Below are 22,007 nucleotides of genomic sequence, written 5' to 3'. Positions count from 1 at the left end.
ACATCCTGCAACACACAGGCCAGACCCCTGCAGCAAATAGTTACTGGGTGCAAATTATCAACGGTGCCAGGGTTGAGAACGTCCGCTGCAGACGGACCTTGTGGCTGAAACGTACCCCAACGTCCTTGGGTCGGTGTTCCACACCTGTTAGTGACACTGCCCCTCTTAGCCGAGTGGCGACTTAGGAAAATCGTACAGCAGAGGGCGGTGATAAACAAATTTTTGTATTATGTTATCACTTGTCCTCTAATAGTTTTCCTCTTTTTCTACTTCTTCAACCTCCAAAACAAAAATAATAATAGAAGCAGAATAAAGCTAAAGAAAATAATTCCAGATCTCTTTTGAGGAAAAGAACACACCATATTTTATGCAAAGATGTATTAAAAATTCTGAGATAGAAGCTCCAGAGATACAGGAACCATGACTTTTAAATTATCTTCGTGAATACTCTGAGCACTCAATCTGCAACTTTTTACTCACTTAAAGAAAATTACCGGTCATGTCTAAATATTAGTAAAATAAAATATGTCACCTAATAGCAATATATAAATGATCATACTCTTTTGGTCGACTATTCCAGTATTTAATAACTCTCATTTTGGGGAATTGCCAAAGCCAACAGTCTTTACTACAGATATATGTTCTTTTATAGTTGATTTAATGAAACTCAGAGACACTTATTGTCCTTACATCAAACTCTACGTGCTGAGGGAACTTTTAAAATATATTCTTAGCCTTTTTCCAAATTAAATAAATAGTCATGGGGATATCATGTACAGCATGGTGGCTACGGTTAATAATACTGTATTGCATATTTGAAAATTGCTATGAGAGTAGACCTTAAACGTCTCATCACAAGACAAAAATCTGTAACTAAGTGTGGTGACAGACGTTAACTAGACTTATGGTGGTGATCATTTAGCAATATAGACAAATATTGAATCATTATGTTGTACACCTGTAACTAATATAATGTTATATGTCAATTATAGCTTAAAAAGAAAAGAAAAAGAAAACCACAGGCCAATAATCCTCATGAACACAAAGAGCCCTCAAAACATTAGTAAGTCAAATCCACCAATATATAGAAATTATCACTGTAGTATAACCAGGTGAGGTTCGTCCCCGGAATGCAAAATTGGTTTCATCTTCAGAAACCAGTCGGTGAAATTCACCACCTTATCGGAATAAAAGAGAAAAATCACATGTAAGTATCACTAGATTTGGATCAACCATTCCATAAAGTTCAACACCAATTCACGACTTTGGAAAACAATTTTCCACAAACTAGAACAAAAGGGACCTTCCTCAATGGGATAAATGCTGTCTTCAACAATCTACAGCTATCGCCACATTTAATGATGAACTTCTGAACACTTTCTCCCTAAGACTAGCAATAAAACAGGAACTTCTTCCTTGCTGCCACTTTTCAATGTTATTTTAGAGGTTCTACTTGGGGTAATTGAGTACAAACTAGAAAAGAAGCAGTAAAATTGTCCATATCCATTTGCTAGGGCCGCTATGAGATAAGATAGCTCCACAGACCAAGGTGCTCAAGCAGTAGCTCTAAGTTTTGATTTAGCATTTAGGGTATCTTTCTGCCAATATATCAAATATAATATGTCAAATATATCAAATACAAGATGTAATGCTCCTTGTAAGTGTTCTCAACTAACTTTTCTGCGTGGAAAAAGCTGCTTTCTAGGTGGTTGTGAGGATTTTCTCTTTCCCATTTACAGCGCCTTCTATTCAAAGCCATGTAGTGTTATCTGGTAGAAAGAGATCTGTGCGTGTCCACAATATTTAGAACTGTCTTTTCCTGGCTTACTTGCCATGGATTTGTATTTATTATCAATGTAATAATAATAATAATAATAATAATAAATCATGTTATTGATTCTTATTATTATTCTCTTATTCTTAATAATAATATTATTGTTATCACCACCAAGGGGAAGAATAATAGCATTGAATATCAAAAAGTGGCTTATCTCAAACCCTGGCTTTTTTTATGTCATCGTTTTGTATTTTTGTTGACTTCTTACTTGACTCCCTTGTGATCAAATCATGTGTTCTATGTTGTTTCTCTATTTTAGAATGTATCACATTTTTGTGGCTTAATATATGATACATTTTTTGTAAATGCTTAAAGGGATTTTTGAAAAGTTGTCTTTGTTTTGAGGATATTGCCGGTAAGTTGTATGGTATTGTTACTCAGGGCTTTTTAGACTCACTTGGTCTTCTATCTACTTGATCTATCACGTGCTGAGTGAGGTACTGTTGTCTTTCTATGTCTACTTGGCTTTCTGCAGCTTTCGGTGTTTGGATTTTTGAAGCCGTTATTTGTTATTTGGTGCACAAAAATCCTTGAGATATAGTTACTATGGATTGCACTCTGTATTGTTTAAAAAAAGTGTTCAATTTTTAATGCCTTTTGCTTTGCCTTAATAATTGTCTAATACTAGTATTGCAAATCCTGCTTCTCCCAACACAATTAGGATTTGTTTGCACTTTTGCTCTCAATCTCACTTTATTTTAAGTAAGTCTCTCACATCTCGTTGGTTATTCTTTCACAGCCAACCTAATAGATTATTCTGTTACACTCATGATATGACAAATATATTGAGATCTAGTTCTAATTGCATATTGTTTTGTTTCCTTTGTTTTCTATGATTTGCCAAGAAAGAGTGATTTAGAAGATAATTTAAAAGATGAAAATACTGAAAAGTTGTTCTCTCCCTAGTCATCAGTTGCAATAATTACTACCCTGGCTTTCTCTTCTATGTTAAGGCAGACACTCACCGTGAGTCTTTCTTAGTGTCAACTCCCCAGCCATATACAATTTCCCCGGCTTCCCAGCTCTACCTCTTGATTTAGCACCTTAGGTATCTTTCTGCTGACATATCAATTATAAGGCATGATGTTCCTTGTGAGTGTTCCCAACTAACTTTCCTGCGTGGAAGACACTACTTCCTTTCTCTCTCCCACTTGCAGTGTTTTCTATTTTAAGACCATGTAGTATAATCTGGTAGAAAAGGAGTTCATGAAGATCTATGTGTGTCCCTAATTTTTAGAGCTATCTCAAGCTGTCTTGTTTTTGTTTTTTTAGAGTTACTTGTTCAAATGGATCTTCTCTCCCATTTCTTTAACACTCAGCGCTCTAAAGTCAAGGTTTATCGAATTATTTAAGAAAATCTTCGTGTTGCAGCCCGGTGGCTCAGCGGGTTAGTGCCGCCTTCAGCCCAGGGCGTGATCCTGGGGACCCAGGATTGAGTCCCACGTCAGTCTCCCTGCATGGAGCCTGCTTCTCCCTCTGCCTGTGTGTCTCTGCCTCTGTGTGTGTGTGTGTGTGTGTGTGTGTGTGTGTGTCTCATGAATAAATAAATAAAATCTTTAAAAAAAAAAAAAGGAAAATCCTCGTGTCAAGTCTTACCACTTACATAAACTTACCCCCACTAAGAACTGTGATTCCTTTTTCTCCTCCCTCATTCCCTTTCCAGTCTACGTTACAAAAACACACTCATACACAACTGGGTTTTTAGGATTATGCAATCAGACATTCTTTTCTCAGTAGTAAGCATGAATGTTATCCATCTTCATTGTAAACTCTTAGAGATAGTGATGTCAGTAAATGCGATTTGATGATGGTGAAGATTGAAGAAACAGTGCTTTACCATGAACATGTCATTCTTAAGAAAAATATTTCCTTTAAACCAGTGCATATTTTCAACTGAAGAAATAAATTTTGGATGGTAACTTATCTATTTCAAGATCAGGATGATTAATTGCTTGATTCATCAACAGGAAAATGGAATTTCCGTGTATCTTCAAACTTGACTTTTAGCCCAGATTTGGACAAATACACACCTTCTCATTTTAGTTCATTTCATTTACAGCTGAATTAGTCATCATTTCCTCACAGTCTGCAAAAACATCAGCAGCTATTAACCATTTTATTTCCATTTTATCAAAACTTTGCTTGCATTAATTTGTCTTCATGATCTATTCCTGTTAGCATAAAAATCTCACATCTTGAAAAGCGATTAATCCTTAGACAAATGAAAGTTTAAAAAAAAATCTACTTCAACCTAACATTTTATTTGTGTGTGCAGTAAAAACTACAAGTTCTGAAGACCCATGTTTGCCATTGTTTTATATGAATTAAGGTATGCTGTAATTTTTAAAGGCTGCTTTTAGATCATTAAAATAGTGAAACGTCCCCAAAGATGGACTCTTATTCAAAGTTGTCAATTCAAGATGGTTTATTGCTTTTAATGCTATGGCAATATTAGAAATGCATTTGACTTTAACTTCTCTTAAAACTTTTTATGTCGCATTGTCTTCAAAATATGCTGTGCTTTTAAAAAAATAAATTGTTGGTGTATTGATTAGTAGTATGTGCTTAGGAGTTGGACGGCATGGAATTAAATGTCTTCAAGACTCACTGAGCATTACTTAAACTCTCCTTACCTCAGTTTATTTATCTGTAAAAATGAGGATATGAACAATTCCTACTTCACAGGGTTGTTGTAAAGATTAAAAGATACATATAAAGTTCTTAAAAGAAGGCCTGATATTTATAAGTGCCACAATAATGTCAGCTGTACTTTTTTCCCTCAATATATAGTGTAGTAATTAAAATCATGGACACTGGAGCTGGGCAACCATGGGGACAAATCCCAGTTCTACCACATGTCAGCATGGCACTGGCAGGACATTTATTTGCTCGCTCCTTCAAGCTCGAAACTACCCTCTCTGTAAGTAAGGGTCATAATACATACTTGCCACATTAGAAGAAAACCTTAGCATGATACCTATTGTGCAATAAGCACTCAATTAATGGCCCAGAACTCCCAATATGTTTTAGAAAGTCTTTTTCCACAAACTAGAACAAAAGGGACCTTCCTCAATGGGATAAATGCTGTCTTCAACAATCTACAGCTATCGCCACATTTAATGACAAACTTCTGAACACTTTCTCCCTAAGACTAGGAATAAAACAGGAACTTCTTCCTTGCTGCCACTTTTTGTATTTATTTATTCAAGGGGTGGGAGGGGCAGAGGTGGGAGACTCTTAAGCAGACTCCCCACTGATCACAAAGCCAGATTCCACAACCCTTGAGAACAGGACTTGGGCCAAAACCAAGAGTCGGATGCTTAACCAACTGAGCCACTCAGGTGCCCTGAGTCTTTTAAATATTTCTTTTTGACCGGAACCAAAGAGAAACTTTTAATGTTAAGATAAAGAGAGGCCAAAGAGAACAGAAAGGAAGAGGTCAGAGAAAGAAAAGGAGAGGAGAAGAGAAAGGAAGGGAGGAAAAGAAAGAAAGAGGAAGGAAAGGGAAAGGCACTGAGGGGGGCACTTGACGGGATGAGCACTGGGTGTTATTCTGTATGTTGGTAAATTGAACACCAATAAAAAATAAATTCATTATAAAAAAAAGAATAGAAAAAAGAAACATTAAATTTATTGGGAAGAAATAATGAGTTAACTTGAGAGCAGAGGAAATTTAAGTACCATAAGAAAAGCAAATTGACTAAGAAGAGACATAGCTGTAAAAATCCAAACTAATACTGGTATCCAAAATCCAGAGACATGGCTATTAAATATACCAGATTGATTCTCTCTTCTCTAAACTTAGAATATGAATTAATTAGGGAAGATTGAAGAATAGGATGAACAAAATGCAATAGATTCAACTACATTCTGTTAGAATTTCAATTAAAAATGTTTTATTTATTATTAGATGTTCTGAGAACATACTGTTATATTTAAATTTCATGGTATTGACTATCAAACTGTTATAGTTGAATTTTATTGTATTGACTATTGTATTGTACAATTGTATTGTATTGACTATAGCTTGAAATATTTGGTTAGATATACTTTTACAGAAATATTTTATTCTTCTTTACCTTGGCTCTTTACAAATTATTTCTTTGTACATTTTGAATTCTAGTTACAAGCTGATTTTAATAACTTGTCTTTTCTATTAAAGCTATGGAATTCCAGTTTCCCTTATTCATTTAATAAATATTTATTGAATGTAAAAAAAAAAAGGAAAGAGGGAAGGAAGGAAGGAAGGAAGGAAGGAAGGAAAAGAAAAAGAAAGAAAGAGAAAGAAAGAAAGAAAGAAAGAAAGAAAGAAAGAAAGAAAGAAAGAAAGAAAGCTAAGTGTGGAGTAGGGCACTATAGAATAAAGTTTGAATGAGGTACATGATGAAGAGTATTTTAAAAATCTAATTGATTTTCTGGAGGGTGTGATCTGTTTAGCAGGGCATGGGGAAGCTCAGAAAGTAACAACCTTTGAAGAATATTAAGTGTGGTTTTCCTTAAATTTAAAATACCAAACAAAATTACTGTTTTTACAAATACTTATATTTTGTGGACACAGCATAAAACCATTAAACATACTCTTAGAATTATTGTAAATTTGTGTTAATTTGTAGATCAAGAAATCATAACTTTAAAATAGTTCTCGTTTTACAATGGCTAATAATAATCTCTTGGGGAAAACAAAAAAGCCTGAATTCAGAACTAGAGGTCAGTCCAAATAGGACCATGACTCACAGAAATCACATTAACGTTCCATCTGAAAAGGCAAGAGGAATAATTGGTATTTATACATACACTATGCACGTGTTAGATGTATTCAGACGGACTCAGAGCATTAGGCTTCTCTCTCCACAAATTGGCTCAGTAGCCTCTCAACTGTATACTCCCCTCCCCTCTGGTGCCTTTGCTGCGGCGAATTTTACCTAAGATACATTTAGGCATTTCTTTCTCAAAGTCCTTGCTGCTGATGGAACTCTGACCCTGTGCCACAGATCTGAGTCATCGTCCTGATTACCCTGGTGCTCTGAATATTGAATGTTCCTGATTTATTGCTATCGTTCCACTTGCCTCTTTATTGTCTTAATAATGACTGCAATATGCATTATTTATCTATTGTGTCGCAGCAAATTACAATTTAGTGACTTGGAAACACCAGGAAACATTTATTATCTCTCACAGTTTCCATGTCAAAATCAGGGATGGCTGGGGAGCCCTTCTGGCTCACAGTCTCTCAAAGGGTTGTAGTCAACCTCTGTCTGTCCTTGCCAGGACGGTAGTCATCCGAAGGCTTGAGTGGGACCGGAATATGTGCTTCCCAGGTGGCCCTTCCTTGAGGATGGCAAATGGGTGCCATTCCTCTCCACATAGATCTTTCCCGAGGGCTGCTCGAGTGTCCAGCCCACACAGTGGCTGGCTTCCCTCCACCCAAGCCATCCGAGAGAGCCAAGCAGAAGCTACAGAGCCTTTTATGACCTAACTCAGTCTTCACGATTCTACTACATGGGGACGCAAGAAATCCAAGTCCTACGACCTATACACTTCTCCATTAAATTATCCAGGAATTAGTGACCATTTTGACTCCCAGCGAACCATCAGCTTAAAAACTTTGGGTATCTTTTGCCCTTCTCAAGCTTTATTAAACCAGTCAGGGCAAGCCGTTTTGTTTTTGTTTTTGTTTTTGTCAGCTGAGGTTTTACACAATTCCCTTGGCTTGGATAAAATATGTATAGAAATGGGAGAAAGGATATGAACTTCATTGAAATGTACATTGTGTGTGACCATAAATATGGAACTTTCTGTTTTTCCACATCGTACTACTGCACTTACTTTCCTTAAAATTATTATTTGTTTAGGTTATAGGTTTTGACTCTCTATCCCAGGTTTACTCTAGAGAACAAGCTTTTCATGGAGGTTAGTTATTGTTTGCTTTTGCTAAGTTTAGGTTTTTTGGTACTCATTGATTCAAGTATAAGTTTTCCTTGATAAGAAGCATTTTTACCTAACCACGGAAGGATTAATGGCCGTAGCTCTAGAAGTCAAAGTATTATACAAGAATGTGGCAAAATGATAATTCAATGACTGATTTAAGCAACCAGTGTCATTGTTAATGACATAGAATTCTACAAACAAAGATATTTATGCAGAGAATATGGTAGCTCACACACTATCTTTACAACAAACCATTGCTTCATTTCGTTTAGTTCTCTAAAAGCAAAAATTATAATGCAAGGCAGATTATGTAAATTAATTATATTGGATTTAGATCTGTAGATTTATTGAGCAGACATTAAATTTTAAAACCTGGCCGAATAGCAATTCATGGCCTAAAATTTTTCTAAATGTGTATTTTAGAATAAATGTGTGATAGCTAGTATAAATTAATTGATTCTTATAATTAATTTTATTTACTGGATTTCAACTGAAATTTATTAACACATATTAAAACATAGCAAAACAAATCTCTTTAAGAAGTAGGCCCTTGCTTTAAAGTTGGAATCCTTAGAAGATATTATTAAACTATGTATCAGGGACTCCGTGAAATTCACAAGACATAGCATTTCCCATTAAAAATTCCTGAAACAGCTCATTGAGCAAAGCTCTATGAGTTAATTTCTGGTAATTTCTAGAAAGTATTCTTGAAACTCATAGAATTAAAAATTGAAAATGCTGGGGGGAAGGAACTGAAATACTTACTCTTCGTTTCCACTAGTCCGAAGTTTTGGGTCTGCATCCTGCTGCTCTTTTACCCGCTTGCCCTTTCCAGTTAGGAAGAGAAAAACAACAAAACCATATAAAAAGGAGAACGATAAAAGGAAGTAAAGAAGGAGAAGGCAAGAAGCTCACTTAGAGCAATTAGGACCTGCTTAGAAGCTGTGCTGTGGGCTTAGAAGATGTTGGAGTCCCCTCAAAATTCGTATGTTGACATTCCCTAGTGTGACGGTGTTTGGAGGTGGGGCTTGGGGAGGCACTTAGGTTTAGATGAAGTGATGAGAATGGGATTCCGTGACAGGATTAGTGCCCTTATAAGAAGAGGACACCAGAGCCCTCTCTCTGCCCACCAGATGAGGGCACGGCCAGAAGGCAGCCTTCTGAATATTAAGAGCGGAGCTCTCACTAGATCCCCACTCTAGGCACCTGGTCTTGGACTTCCCAGACCCCAGAACTGTGAGAAATAAATATCTGTGGTTTAAGACCCCAGGCTATGGTATTTTTCTTATAACAGCCCCAACTGACTAATATAAGCAGAGCTCTCAGTAAAGAATATTCTAGGCAGAGGGAAAAAATACTAAAAAGCCCTGAAAGAGCAGCATGCCTGGTGTGTTACAGCAACAGCAAGCGGCCTGGTAGGAGTGAAATAACGTAGAAAGAAGGAGGGTACACCAACCAATTAAAATATCCTTAAACTTGATCAGCCAAAGTGGCATCGTTTAATCTTAGGCTGACCCAATAGGCTTATTAGAAACCTATAACCAAGGAAGAGTTGGTTTAATTTAGAGAATTAAGCCTTTTATTTAGAAAATAAATCATTTTAATGAGTTACTGTTAGTAACAAATTATGAACCCTTTAATTTAGAGACTTGAACAAATTAAACAGAAGTTTATCCTTTGGTAAAATTAGTGGCTGTTACTCTGGGAGCAGGAGATTTGGGGATTATCAGGGAAACTCTTGTCCCCATTATTCCAGGACACTTTCCCTAGAGGACTTTAGTCCTAATAACAACCATCGTAGTTTTACCCTTAGAATTTACTCTGTTTTATGTAATAACTTATTCCTTCTGAGACACAACCTCCCCTCTTTTCTCTAGAAGAAGAAATCAATCTCATAATAGCACAAACTGCATCATCACGTATGTAGCTACGAGCTCAACAAACTGATACAATTGTGTGTTTTACTTTTCCTGGACAAAGGTACTGTGGCCACTTGTAAAATGCACTGTCAGCGCTCATCAACCACTCTTCGGGGACTCTCCACATTGGCCAACCCGTCGGAAGTCAGCATAAACGCCGTGGCCAGTCTGCTTTATGATTTGATGGACCTAAAGAGCATCCTCTGGTTCCTTTTTGCACATAAACTGCACATCCAGCCCCAGCCTGAGGAAGCCACTGGGGCTCGCCCAGGGTCACATCGCACCAGGCGCCTCTCTCTCGTTCTGGCATCCGTGTCGTTGACAAGGTCCAGCTGTAAAACTGGAATCTACCATCTTATTTTCTAATAAAAAAGGGAAACCCTTCACTTCTGCTTGCAAGTTTGTTGTAAGTGATGGAACCCAAGGACATCCACGTGGTAGAGCTCTGGGAACACCAGCGTTGGAGGGGCGGGAGCTTCAATACTTCCTGAGGGCATATCACCCTCCCAGCACTTTGATTGCCTTATTGTTTAGCTTTTTATAGTTGTTTTCTTTTCTTTTTTCTTTTTTTTTTTTTTTTTTTGAGATTTCCTTGCGTAGATTTGGCTGATTAAATCATTGGCCTTGGTGATTGAACTCGATCTCCAGCCTGTCTCCCCTGCCCAGGAGTTGACGGGTGATGCTAAAAGTCCTAACCCTCTAATTACCTGGTTGATTTTTCCTGTGATCAGCCTCACCCTGAAGCTGGCTAGGGGCCTGCCCAGTTGTCTCATTAGTAAAAGTCAGGTATTGTTAAAAGGGGCTTGTTACGAACAACAAAAGAAACTCCTTTCATTCAGGAAATCCAAGAGTTTTAGGACCTCTGTGTCAGGAAGCATGGACAAAGACCAAATATATATTTTTATTATACCAACCTACCAATCCCATGTCTTTCCTACTAGACACCATAAAAAAAGTTTAAAGTGTCTTCAGGAACCAATCTAAAGTTTCCTAGCCAAAGCTAGGAAAGATAAATGGCAGAGGGGGGCAAAACTCTTCAGCAGACTGTCAACTATTAAATGTTGAAGTAAGGATGGAGTTTGAAAGTAACCATTTGGCAACGATCAGTTCAAGCTACAGTCATCAATGATGCTAGAACAAGTGGGTATGAGTGTGATGAGAACTAAGACATTTAAGTGGTCTCAAGTATCTCGCCCAGAGTACTTATTAGTTAAAAGGGAAAAATATAATTTCACAATGGAGAAATCTTGCAGGCATTACCTAAATACATGTGATTAATGTTAATATCTGCAGAAATGGGGCAAACCAATATCATGTGTCTCCTGACATGATGCTTTGGAAGAACTCAAAATTATTTTTGTAATATTCTTGCCCAAAATGCAGAACCTAAATGTAATCATGGGGGAATATCAGATAAGTCCAAATTAAGAATACTCTACAAAATAACTGACACATAACCCTCAAATATTTCAGGATGATGCCAGACAAAAGAAAAATGGCAGAGAAACTGTTCTGGATTAAAAGAGACTAGTACATGAGAGCCACGTGCAACCTATGATCTTTGATTACATTCTGCACTGGATTTTTTTTCTCTTAAAGATATTTATTAGGGCAATTGGAAAAAATGAAAAAGATCTTTAGATAATGATATTGAATCGTTGTTAATTTTCTGATTTTCCTAATTATACTGTAGACATGAAAGAGTGATTTTTCCTTAGGAAATAAATACATGCTGAAGTATTTGGGGCAGAGGATTCATGTCTGAGCTACTCTTAAATTGTTCAAAAAGTACACTCACACACACACACACACACACACACACAGAGATGTGGCAATATATGCATATATGGTAAGATGTCATCAAACATTAACAGTTGGGGAATCGGAGTAAAGGACAAACTTGAAATTATTTCAAAATATAAAGTTATACACAAGAAGTTCAACTGTCCTATTTTTTTTTTCAAGGCATAGGAAATCTACTGTCTTATGGGACCTCTTCTAAGGCCCAGGAAGGGCTCCGGTGATGACATGGTGCGCCATAACAAATTACCAACATTCTGGTAACGTAAAACAAGAGAGATTTATTGTCTCACAGTTCTGGAGGCCAGAAGTCTGAAATCTAGGTGTTGGCGGGACAACACTCCCTCTGGAGCTTCTAGGTGAGAATCCTTCCTCACTTCTCTGGCTTCTGGGGGCCGGCAGCATCTATTGTGGCTGCATCATTCCAGTCTCTGCCTCTGTCTTCACATGGTCTTCTCAGTGTCTGTGTCTTCTCTTCTCTTCTCTTCTCTTCTCTTCTCTTCTCTTCTCTTCTCTTCTCTTGATGCTTGTCATTTGTTTTAGGGCCCACTTGGGTAATCCAGGATGATCTCATCTCAAGATCTCTAACTTAATTACATCTGCAAAGATCCTGTTCCCCAGATGAGGTCATAGTCACAGGTTTGGGAGTTAGAACATGGCTATATCTTTTGGGGGCCACTGCACATGGTCATATGTTTTTTGCAAAGTTTGCAAAAAAAAAAAAAGATGTTTCAAAAGCATTTGGTTAAGACTTATGTCTCTTTCCACTTCAGTGTTTTCTTTGTCATATTTTTTCTTGTCATATTTTTTCTTGTGTCATATTTTTTTCTTGCTTTGGCATTGTAAGCAATTTGAGGATCTGATGGGAATGGAGTTGAACAAATATCTGATGTGAATCTAGAAGGATATATTTATGTATTTGTAGTCACTTACAAGTACAGCTTAGTTTTTGCTGGCATCCAGAGTAGGGATGGATGGCTTGTAGGAATCCTTTTGTGCCACAGTAAGACTCACATAGTGCAATGATGCAAGGTCAGAAGTATATCATCCTCTGACGGCGTCTACCAGCAACCAGCCCTGAAAGTATTTAAGTTTTATAAATAAAAGAGGTGAGGGCTTAAATTTGTGAAACAAGAGGTTGATATATGGAAACTTCTTCCAATCACTGGGTGTATAAAATTGTGAACAAAAGATTTAGTTCTCATCAATGTCTTGTCAAAAAAAAAAGTATCTCTTATCAGGAATATATTTAATAATATAACATATAGAATTATAAACATACAACGTGTGTTTGTTCAATACGGAAATTAAGCTAAATTTTACCTACTAGAATTCCTTTGTGTTTAGGGCACCCAATTTTAGTAGTACTATAAGCAGTTGGTGTAAGTGCGTGGTTACACATCTTATAGAAATATTGATTTTTGTATTGAATTTTATATTTCTATTCTTTTTTTTAAGGGGGCCTCCAAACCGTGTGTGCCACCCCAATTAGTCTAAGGGCATTGAATAGACACTGAAATTTGAATACGTATAAAGGTTAGCGGTTCTGTTTTAACAGGAAGCTATCTTTATTTTACAGACGCAGCACTTACCCTCTCAAAAGAGTCCCCCAGCACTATGATTTATGAAAACATAGTTTTTAAAATTAAAATGTTGTTCAGAAATCTCAAGTTCTCCAATTGTGATTGTTTGTCCTCCAATCAAACAATGAAAAAGTCCTTGATTTTTAAAAATGCAACACCTTCTGCGTCACCTGGGTGGCTCAGTGGCTAGAGCATCTACCTTCAGCTCAGGTCCTGATCTCAGGGTCCTGGGATTGGGCACCATGTTGGGCTCCCTGCTCAGCAGGAAGTCTGCTTCTCTCTCTCTCTTTCTCTCTCTCTTTTTCTCTCTCTCTCTCTCAAATAAATAAACCTTTTAAAAAATGAAATATCTACTCGTAAAAATATAAAAAGTTGAGTTTAAATTGTTTCTCCTAAATGACTATATGTATATATTCATATTTAGTTAAAATATATATGAATTAAGCAGTTTTGATCAAAACTTCCAGCACAGTCTTACTTCAAAACTAAATTTAATGTTTGGACTGATAAAAACAGGCCACAGGCTAAATAATAGATAAGTAGCTTAAATAGCACAAGCATTTTTTTTAAGGTGGCAGTTTTAAATCTTGCATAATAGCAAAAGCCCTGGATATGAAACAATGAAAATCATGAGCACGAGGTTATTCAAACCAACCTTGCACCTCTCCATCCTACTCCTCTTTATTTTACACAACATTTTGAATGCACTTAATGCTCCTGAATTGTACACATAAAAATGGTTAAAATGGTGGGGGGTGGGGGGCACCTGGGTGGCTCAGTTGGTTAAGTGACTCTTGGTTTCAGCTCAGGTCATGATCTCAGGGTCCTGCGGTGGAGCCCCACTGGGCTCTGTGCTGGTGGTAGAGGCTGCTTAAGATTCTCTCCACTTCCCCGCCTTGCCCCTCTTTCTCCCTCTGTCTCTTTCTTTCTCTCCCTGTTTAAGAAAAAAAAACAAAGTGGTTTAAAATGGTAAATTTAAGGTTATGTATGTTTACTACAAAAATTCATAGTTAGCATGTAAATATGTCATTTAAAAAGTTTTAGAGGTTTTCCAAAGTTTCTTATATTTTTGGAAAAAAAAACTTTTCATATGTCGACATCACAGATGGTGCCATGATCAACATGCTTTATGACATAAAATCCAGCACCTTTTTGATGGATATAAATCATAATCATAATCCCTAGGAAAGCTAGCCAAGGAACTTGAGTTTCTGGCTGCCTCCTCATTCCTTCCTACTTGTAGCCTTACTAAATGGCAAGGTCTTTATTTGAACTTTGGCTGTGTGGCTTCATGTCTCCATTAGTTCTGTTACATAGATGTCTGCTTCTATCTGTTTTGGTGGTTTTTTTTTTTTTTTTCCTAAATGCAGCCTCTTCATTGCATTTGTATTCTCAAAAAGGGAGTCATATGATCACAGTCCCCATCCAAATCACAGTTTCTCTAATGAGCAGAGCTCTTAGAAGTTGCTGGGCCAAGTCTTCTTCGGGTCAGGCAATGATCTATTCACCATCCAATATGCTTTGGCCAGGTTTCCAAGGGCATGCAATGCATGCTTTATCACTGAGCATCGAACAACCACTTGGAAGGGTCAGGGCAGCACGCATCAGATACACAGATACATTGCATGCATGGAACATTTGTATTAGCCACAGTAAAATTAAGGCTATCACTACATACATACGTAGGCACAAATCCTGAAATGATGCCCTAACTGAAATAGTCAAAATGCACGGGGCGGAAAGGCAGTACCATATATATATATACATGATACTGGCTTCAGATGCCTAATCGTACTACAGGTTTAAAGAACAGTGGCCAATCGTGGCCTGTTGCATATTTGTGGGATCTCATCTGTCATAATTACTCTATCTTATTCTTAATATATTTCATCACCATCAATTGAAGCCACACTTTATCTAAAATGACCAGATAATATCACCACAACCAGATAATATAACCACTACCAGGATCCTGGACCATAGCCAGTCTTCTGGCATTTCAAGGATCGTCCGTGCAACCCAACACCACTGTGAACAGGATGTGGAAGCAGCTGTCACCCTAAGCTGCAAGGGGGTCTTTGCAATCATTGAGCAGCAAATTGTACAAACCAAGTTCAAGTCATGCAACAAGGCCTTGAACAAAAACACATGATTTCTTTGTTAAGCGTTGCCTTGAGTAAGCCAAAGCAGCCCTGGAAATACAGCGGCCATTTCCCGATAAAAGTTTCTCCTTTGGTAAAATAAGAGAAGTTGTTAATCCGGGTATGTGTACATTCGTGTCAAGTACCCAGCTCGAGATTTCAGCATATGTGATTTTTCAAATCGCTCTTGTTGATTTAAGAAGAGAGAACAAAGGTGAGGAGGAGAAAAGGGGACTAAATCAAGCAATGGGGAGAACGCTTGCTTTCTCAGTTAAGGCTTAAAAAACATAAAGACTGTGAAAGGAAGAGAACCGTGGTCCTGAGAGGGAGCCCGAGGAGCTGGTGGAGATGAACTGGGGCTCCGGGGCCTGGGAGCGGGGCAGCGGCTGGCTGGAGACGTCAGCATCTCTGAGTCATTAAATCAGGAGGCTGTAAGAAAAAACACGTCTTCTCTGAGTGAGATGGCAAATTTATTAAGCAATGAATGATGCTGGCCTCTCTCCTCCCTCTTATCTTCTAAAATAAATTCTGGCTTCATCTAGTCAGTTGCTCGCCCCTCACCCCCACCCGCACTGATCTCCAAAAAAGGTCCTGCCTTGTTCCCCTGGTCTTTGGGGGCTTTCATGAACTCTTAGAGGAAGGAATGCGGGCTGAGTTTGAGTATAAAATGGTATGAGGATTAAAACTCTCATGGAAGTTTTTCAGAGGAATTTTGAAGAGAGTAGCACAGAATACGAGAGAGGAGCTGATGAGTGAGGGGAGAATATTAAATATTGCATTAGAAATATGCCTCCTTCGTGGACTTTAAGAAATACATGTGAAGGGCTTAAATTATTTGAAAATTATCTCTTCGGCTGCCTTCTGACTGCATTGCTGATCTGAGCCTGGACCTCATGGGCTATGACTCTATAAACATGGCACAGCTGTGCATATATCTTGTGGAAGCTGCAGTGAAAAGAGGGAGTCGTGGTAGTGATTTAGGTGGTAAATCAAAAATAATAGTAGGGAACAAATTATGACTTGCTTCCATTAATCGTTATTGATCTTATCCTTAGCGGCAAGAGTTTATTTTCTGCTTTGTGTAGTGGACGCATAAATGTGACAGCTTTAATTGGTTAATTCCTGACATCAGTTACTCTATTCTATTTTTCTCAACTAAATTCTCCTACACAGGAATTTTCAAAGACATGACCTCTACAGCTAGGGAGCTGCTATTATAGTTGCAAAACTTTTATTTTCCATAAATTTTATTGCTCACCCAAGCACACAGTTTTGTCTCTCCTTCCGCACATAAATTTCAGACACATCATCAGCACACGAATAGACATACATACAGGTGTGCCTTCACCCCCAGTCTCTCCCTCTTCCTCTCCCCTTCTGTCTATGTCTCTGTTTTTTTCTCAAACCGACACACACACACACACACTTTACTTATTTGTTGGCACAGCTAAAAAGAGGGCAATAAGAAAGATTAATAATGCATGTCCCTTGGCCAAAGTCAAATAATTAACAGCAGTTTTGTGAGCCTCACAGTTTTAGCCATTATAGAGAGGATCCTGTGGTTTAAAATCTAATTAGCGAAGGCCTAGATGTCCTGGCAAGATACAACTTGAATATTGCTGCTATCTGAGTTGAGTAAATTTGATAAGAGACCTCACTATGGCTCCAGAGCCTCGCTTCCCGTGGCTCTATTTCTGGTTACTCGAGGCTCAAATTCGTAAGACCCTGCGGGGGACCACGGCACTGACCTAGCATCGGCTGAGCACTGCCGGAGGAGCAACCGCTGGAGGAGCCCGACCAGCTTCAGCCCCGAGTTATCTCCAAGGTCTGCTCTACACCCGCAGCACCTCAGGTGGAGCAGCCTCTCATTAACCTGGGGTCTTATCAGGGGTAATATTGTCAAAGACAAACCAGAGCTGGACAGAACTTAGAGCAGCAAAAACAGATTTTATTCAGGGAAATTATTGCAATAGGAGAAAGGGACCTCAGTATAGACCTGGGCTCAGTTCTGAATAGAACGAGAGAAAGTGGGGATTTCTACCCGAGGGGCAGCCTGGGGTTTGGTGGGTGGGAAATCACGGAGGGGAGATACCAGGAGTAAGAGGGCATTCTGGCCAAACCGCCCTAGTGGGACTCTCGGTGTTGGCAGGCCAGGGTGACGGGACATCACTTGGGAGGATAGGGGAGGATGAGGAGCCTGACTAGATGCTGAAGGTGACCGCATGTCAAGGATGGGGGATTCTGGGTCAACCAACTTAAGAATCTTGCTAAATTTTGGCATTGCAGACATGAACACAGAAACCCCAAGGTCAAGGTTTAGTTGGAAAAGGGCTCAGAAGAGCTTGATTGAAGTTTAGACATGGACAGAATCTTTGTCAGTATAGACGGGCTGAGTCACCGGCATCTGCATCCGTGTCCTGTGACTCAAGTGTGTGGTTCAAAAGGGGTCAATGTCAAGGGCAGCTTCAAATCTTCCCTTTCCATTAGTCCCAAATATAATGTCAACTGCTACGAAGGTTTTTGTTTTTTTAGCTTTTGATGATAGATATAAGACATAGCTCAGTTTCCATCTCTGATGTATTTTATGAACATATGATTTAGAGATTTTTGCTTTCTTCCTTCCTCTAAGGCAATGGAAGCTTCCTGAAGACAGTGAGACGCATCGATCTGCACTATGAGAAGTGCAGACTAAGAAAATCTATTCGCCAACATTTTTGCTTTTCCACAAGTGAAAACTAGTCAATCAAGATGAATTCTTTACTCTCCCCAACAAGAGCTTTTCTTTACGAATTCCTACTTCTCCCCGGGAAGTCCCGTAGTGGCCTCGATCAGAACCTCCTTGAGGAAACTCTACAAGCTCAGCTCAGTTTTACTCATCACACACCCTGAAAACTACAATCTTTTGCTTCAGCCTTAATTGTAATTAAAAATCACTTTCAGGAAGATCATTTTCTATCGTGAGAATTAAGGGTTAGTGAAATAGCTTTAGATAGGGTTCTCGTTTTGTTGTTGTTTTGTTTCTTTTTTTTTCTCGGCCTTAGGCAGAAGCTGACCATGTATTGTGCTTAGGGTACCACTCCTGCAAGGCCACAGCTTTTGAAACCTTTGATAAGGGACGGAGATGGTGTCACAAAAGATCCTCTCCTTCCCTCCTGAGAGTATACATACAGTTCAAATCCCAGAGGCTTTAGTTTCTCCCAAAAAACGCCTGTTGGACTGTGGGCACCTTGGTCAGCTGACCTAGAAGCATCATCTCTGATTCTTTGGTTGCTCTTCTAACGAATGCGTGTGTCTAGCTTTGCTTCCCAGGCCACTTCACCTTCCCATCAGCCTTCTCGTTGTCCCTCATTTCTCACTTCCTTGTGTCTGTGCTATTTCTGGGAAGAGACGTAAATGCCACCGTGACATCTAACTGTGGCTTCTGTACCACCATCCAGTAGGGCGCCAGGCCACTCAGAAGTTCGTAGTGTTATCTTACACCGAATCTTGCTGGCCGACATCAGTATGTTCCCCCTCGTACAAGGATCTGAGACCGTGACACTCTGCTTAGTGGAGTGGGACGGAAGTATGAGGGCCAGACCTGCCACGTGGGCATCTTCCTCGCACCCCCTGCGTTGGGGCTAAGGCCTTCAGACTTGCTCCACTCTTTAAGGACTTGCACACACGGAGAGACTGAGACATTCCGCAGGCTCTCCCTCCCTTGGTGAGCCGTGACTTACTCTGGTCTAAACTTCAGTCACCACTGAGTAAGAGACTGACCATTTTTTTCTGTGATTAACGTGGCATTGATGAGTCACTTACATATATCCTGTTTGCACTACGTTGTTCAACTTTAAACAGTAGCACAGAAAAGGATATCTGGGTCAGCACATTCTCCACTGTCTCCTTAGGAATCATTTCCTTGTATTTTATTTTATTTTATTTTATTTATTTATTTTTTATTTTTTATTTCCTTGTATTTTATATACTGTCCTCTCTTTTCTGAAAAGATTAGTACTAAACGAAGGCAACTAAATGTAGGCTGTAGAAGTCATAAAATGAGAATTAATATTCATTATGAATTTCTTAGAGAAAATCTCATGGATTAGCTCCATTTACATAAGAAATTTCATTTTATCGTATACCTTGGGATTTGGTGTGGTTCCCTTGGAATCAACTTGCTAATAGATCCGTAATAATTTAATCTGATCTGTATTTATTTGAAATAGATTTTAAAATTTTTGAAAATCAAATTGGAAATAAATAATAAATAGAGCTACACACTAGCAATATTTTATTTCATTCAACCAAGTAAATTCACTTATAAATTTCTTAAGAACATACTCAGAAAAAAAAAGGTAAATGCATGCCTAGGTATAATTCTGAACACCACTGTGAGAAGCCATTAAAGTACTTTTAAGGGTTCTTTGCTAGAAAAAAATTATGCAGGGTAGGGTTTGATACTAACTGCTCTATATTCGTACAGATTGATCCTGGCTAGCCATGGATCACACAATCAGTTCACGAAGGAGAGAAATGGGTCAGAAATTCCAGAAATCTGATGAATTGTCTATTCTTTGTTTTATTTTTAAAGATGTATTTACTGGGATCCCTGGGTGACGCAGCGATTTGGCGCCTGCCTTTGGCCCAGGGCGCAATCCTGGAGACCCGGGATCGAATCCCACATCGGGCTCCCGATGCATGGAGCCTGCTTCTCCCTCTGCCTGTGTCTCTGCCTCTCTCTCTCTCTCTCTCTGTGACTATCATGAATAAATAAAAATAAATTTAAAAAAAGAAAAAAAAAGATGTATTTACTTATTTTAGAGAGAAAGAGAGCATTCACATGCACAGGGAGCAGGGGGGCAGCAGGAGAGGGAGAGAGAGAATCTTAAGCAGACCTCTCAGTGAGCACGCAGTCCACTTGGGGCTCCATCTCAGGATGCTGAGATCATGGCCTGAGCTGAAATCAAGAGTCAGACACTGAACCCACTGAGCCCCCAGGTGCCCCATGAATGTCTTGACAGCCTCTTTCTATATTATCTCTTCTTTCCAAAGTGATCCTTCTATTTTCCCCAACAGATTTTTCAAACAAGTGCCTTTTATGTATATATCTTTTGTATCTTGTAGCGATTATTTGTATTTTATAATAATTTCTCATGAAATACTCAATTTTTATGTCACTAAAATTGACGTGTGCTTAGTTTAAAGACAGTGTTTAATGATTCTCTTATTTAAAAAAAAAACCATGATGCAACTTTCCTTGGTCTTTCCAGTTTGAAAAATATTATTTAAACTATTCATTTAATGAAACTGGGAACTTTGCTACTTCTGACAAAAGAATCGATTTGTTTCCCATGTACATCAAATAAGGACTACTGAACAAATGCTAACAGCTGCAAAGCCATCAAGTTTCCGCTTATGCCGCACAAAACACACATTTTTAAAGAGGCAGACATATGGGCTTTATATCATGTATACATAGGCATTTGTGAATTAAATGCCAAAGAAAAGTTCTATCCCAAACTACAGTTACCTCCTTCACCTTAGGAAAAACCGTAGAAACGAATACATCAGGTTTCATTAGAGTGATATGTTTCATTTAATGATAGTATGTTTTGTAACTACTAGAAAACATGTACCTTTTTGTTGCTGGTGGCATTTGTCTTTTATTGATGCATAATTTACATAGAATGCAAGTCACTATTTTTGCATTTTGTAGTATGTACCACAATCAAGATAGAATACAGTTCTAACACTCTCCCAAACTCGGTTATATCCCTCTTGTCATTATCCTTGCTCCCCATACTCCGTCCCTGACTATCAAACCCTTCACTGAATTGTTTTCCATCCCTGTAGTTTGCCGCTCCCAGAGCATCATATAAACAGAATCAGACACTACATGACCCTTTGAGTCAGCTAAGCAAACTCTTTTTACTTAGCGTAGTGCATTTGAGATTCCCTCATGTTTCTGCGCGTTATCAGAAGTGTGTTCCTTTGAATGGCCAAGTAGTGTTCCACTGACGCATGTGCAGCTGAAGGTCACACAGCTCGCTTCCAATTGTTGGCAATTAGATTAAAGTGCCGTAAACATTGAGTCTATTCTCACCGTATTCTTAAATCTCCATGAGGAGGGAGGATGAATTCATGCAAATAGGAATGGCTGTGACGGTTCACTCCTATCAAAGCATTACAAGGTAGGTTTTTGGGAGGCAAAAACAGCAAGACATTACCTATGATCAAGGCATGGGTAAGTCTTTCTTGTCTGATATCTTTGTCATCTAGGAATTCTTAACCACTGAGGTTCAGGCCCAGAGTGTAATCCTCATCCATTTGGGGCTGGTTGTCCTTAGATAACATAACACAAATATAAACTATTAAGATAATTCCATGTTTGCTCTTTGAAAACAATCAAACGTGATAGGAGCCAGAAGACCCTTACCTAGGAGGAATAGCATTTAACCGTAGAGCGGTCAGAGATGCATAAAGGAAGGCTAGTGCATCCTTTTCCCCAGAGTAGCTGACCAAGATGAGAACAGATCGGCGTTATGTGAGGCAATGGCAGAAAGTTCAGCCTAGATGCGTAATGCAAATGTGAGAATGGGTCTGTGTCTTCTAAGCTACATAGCACTTGATATCATTGAGAACAGTGCTCCACGCATAATGGTTTTATAAATTTTTTTAATGATACATCATATACTTATCATGATGAAAAATCTTAAAAATAAAAAGTAATGCATCAATATGCGTATGTATGCGTGTATTTGTACACATGCACACACAGCAAGGGGCCAAGGAGGAAACATCAGTGAACCATATAATG

This window comes from Vulpes vulpes, chromosome 7, assembly GCF_048418805.1.
Source record: "Vulpes vulpes isolate BD-2025 chromosome 7, VulVul3, whole genome shotgun sequence".
NCBI classification, from domain to species: domain Eukaryota; kingdom Metazoa; phylum Chordata; class Mammalia; order Carnivora; family Canidae; genus Vulpes; species Vulpes vulpes.
This window is presented reverse-complemented; position numbering follows the sequence as displayed.